The 2,830-nt window shown below is 47.6% G+C and overlaps 1 pseudogene across 1 annotated transcript; it reads left to right on the top strand.

Annotated features, from left to right (window-relative positions):
• Positions 1 to 902: 902 nt before the first annotated feature.
• Positions 903 to 2,212, top strand: LOC110503323 (uncharacterized; annotated as a pseudogene). The gene has a single exon (XR_016491471.1). The product of XR_016491471.1 is annotated as an uncharacterized LOC110503323 (transcript).
• The last annotated feature ends 618 nt before the right edge of the window (positions 2,213 to 2,830 follow it).

Genomic DNA, 2,830 nt, shown 5'->3' with positions numbered 1-2,830 from the left:
TGGCTCAAGGATGTAATGTTCTTCCTAAAGCTTGAGAAAATTAGGTATTCTCTTAGGGGTTCCAATGATACATTTGTTAGAAAATAGCAACCATTGATATTATACTCTAATGGCTTGCAGAGGCTCTCCTCTGATGAAATGCTTCAAGGTTTCCCAGTAGGCATTACCAGTAGTCATTACATAATAGGTACAGTCATCAATATAATGCTATCCAGTCCAAGCACGTTTGTCTAAGGTTTACTGATCATTTACTTATTTCTGTTTTTGTATTTTGAATCTGTATTGAGTTGTTTGTATACCCCCCCTGTATTCTTGATTGTTTGTTTGTGGTGATATCTCTGTAGAATTTTTGTTTTCTAGGACCGAATTGAGGGAGGGTGTGGGATGGGTTGGCTATTTGGGGTGATCAGTGTGGGTGGTTGGGAGGGGGTTGGGTGGTTGGGAGGGAGGGAGGGAATCGAGGTGGGTGGACTGAGGTAGGGCGGAGAGGTAGGGGGGGACTAGGGGGGTTGGGTGGATGTGTTGTATGGAGGGAAGGAGGGTGGTTGGGATATGGTAAAATCTTTGTGCTTACATTGTACATTCTGTAAAACTTGAATAAAAATACATACAAAAATAATAATAAAATGTTTACGCACAATGCTGTCATTATTGCAAACCTAAGCAGGACACAAACAGAAGTCTTGCGATTTCATCTTCTTATCTGCTGAGTTAAATGCAACTATTTACTCGCGCCACGAAATCAGCATATATGACAACAATTACACCGGGTGATGCAAAATGAACTCACCCATTGTCACCGATCCAGATACACTCACATTATAACTAGAGGAGAAAGTGGTTGTGACATCATAATGGTGTTCTAGTCTGTTTTGAAATCAGAATGTTTTCATTGCGGAGGTACTTGGTAATGTATCACAAAGTGATAGGAATAAAGAAGGGGGACTGTAATAAGGCATAACTTTATTTCATATTTGTGGGCACTCTTTTCATACTTTCTGCTGCTAGAATTGAGAGAGAAATGGCACATTTGCCAACTGCAATTGTGATTGACAATGGAACTGACCAGATGAGAGTTGGGACCTCAGGCAGTACAGAGCCTAGTCTGATCTGTAAAAATGTCACTGGCAGATCTGAGAGCAACTCTAGTGAAGGAGAGCTCTGCTTTGGAGATGAGGCATGGGGGAGGAGAGACGACTTGTCTGTGATTCGTCCCATGAAGCGTGGGAGGGTGGTGTCATGGGCTGATATGGAGGCCATATGGAGCTATGTTTTCAACAGGCACGTGAAGACCCCCTCATGTGAGAGCCCGGTTTTACTGACTGAGTTCCCCTTGACCACCCAGTCGGACAGGGAAAAGACCTGCAGGATGATGTTCGAGGGTCTGGGTGTCCCTGCATTGTACATGGCCCCTCAGTCGCTCCTGGCCCTGCTGTCTTCAGGCAGGGTGACCGGCTGTGTGGTGGACTGTGGCTACGACGTCACCCACACCGTCCCAGTTTTCGAGGGCCACTGCCTCCCCCACGCTGTGCGTCAGCTGGGCCTGGGAGGGCAGGATGTCACGGCCCACCTGGCTCTGCTGCTGAAGGAATCCGGAGCTCAGTTTTCCAGCACTACACAGGAACATGACACCATGACCATCATCAAGGAGCAGATGTGTTATGTATCCACTGATCCCTCCTCAGAGACAGCCACAACCATCATTGGCAGCACCGATGCGGACTACCAGCTCCCCGACGGACAGATGCTGAGGGTTGGCAGCGAGAGGTTCAGGGCACCCGAAATCCTCTTCTCTCCTCAGACTGTCCGCATGGTAACACAAGGCATTCCCAGTCTCCTGGTGAGCTCTGTGTTGGAGAGCGATGCAGACCTGTGGCAGCTGCTCCTAGACAACGCTGTCCTTGCCGGGGGCTCCAGCCTCCTTCCCGGGATGGGCCACAGACTGAGGGAGGAGGCCTCGGCTCTGGCCCCGCCAGGATGCCGCGTGGGGCCAGTCCCTGTGATGGACACTGCCTGGCTGGGGGGCTCCCTTCTGGCCTCTCTCTCCATCTTTGGAGACATGTGCATCAGTGCCTTGGAGTACCAGGAGATGGGGTCCAACGTCATCCATCACAAGTGCTTCTGAGTCATGTCTGATGCCTTTCCCTGGCCTGCTCACCAGAGACAATTCAATGAAACACTGATTCTGATTAAAGGTATTTTTCTAAATGTTTCCCAAGGAGAATTAACTGTTCATTTGATAAGGCACAAAATAACTTGGATATAGCCTAGGCTATATACGAGGGCAGGCATAGGCTTACATTGGAGACAAAAAAATGATCTATGGGAATAAGAGCTCTTGTTTGGTATTGAAATTAAATAGTTTGATTCAGTGCTAATAAAAATGAATGGGTTTTGGAACTTCTGTGTGACCGTGGCACACACAGCTGTCTTATTCCTGATTCCTATGCATGGTCTCCAGAAACCATTATGTCACTGCAACCGGGAAACTGACGAGCATCCCACTCCAGTCTGCTCTTACGGTAAACCCCAGATAAATAACGCTGATTGAATGACGGATTGATTACTTGTCAGGTCTCTTAGTTGAAGAGACTTTTGCAATGGAAAAGTCAATCAGAATTGATGAGGACGGCTCTGCAACCTGTCTGTGACCTAATCGAGCTGCTGAGTTCGAGGATAAACGACTGCCCGTAGACATCCCCGCCACACCATGTCCATAAATACTTCTCCAGATTGTCTCGAGAGTGCATAGTAATCCGCCCCTTAGATAGGTCTACCGGGAATCACTGTTAAAATGCACTCAACTATCTGCCTCACCAAGATGTCAATA

The sequence above is a fragment of the Oncorhynchus mykiss genome, chromosome 24, assembly GCF_057628025.1.
Source record: "Oncorhynchus mykiss isolate SJ-2025 chromosome 24, ASM5762802v1, whole genome shotgun sequence".
NCBI classification, from domain to species: Eukaryota; Metazoa; Chordata; class Actinopteri; order Salmoniformes; family Salmonidae; genus Oncorhynchus; species Oncorhynchus mykiss.
Note: the sequence above shows the minus strand (reverse complement) of the source record. Positions and strands in the feature narration are given on the sequence as shown.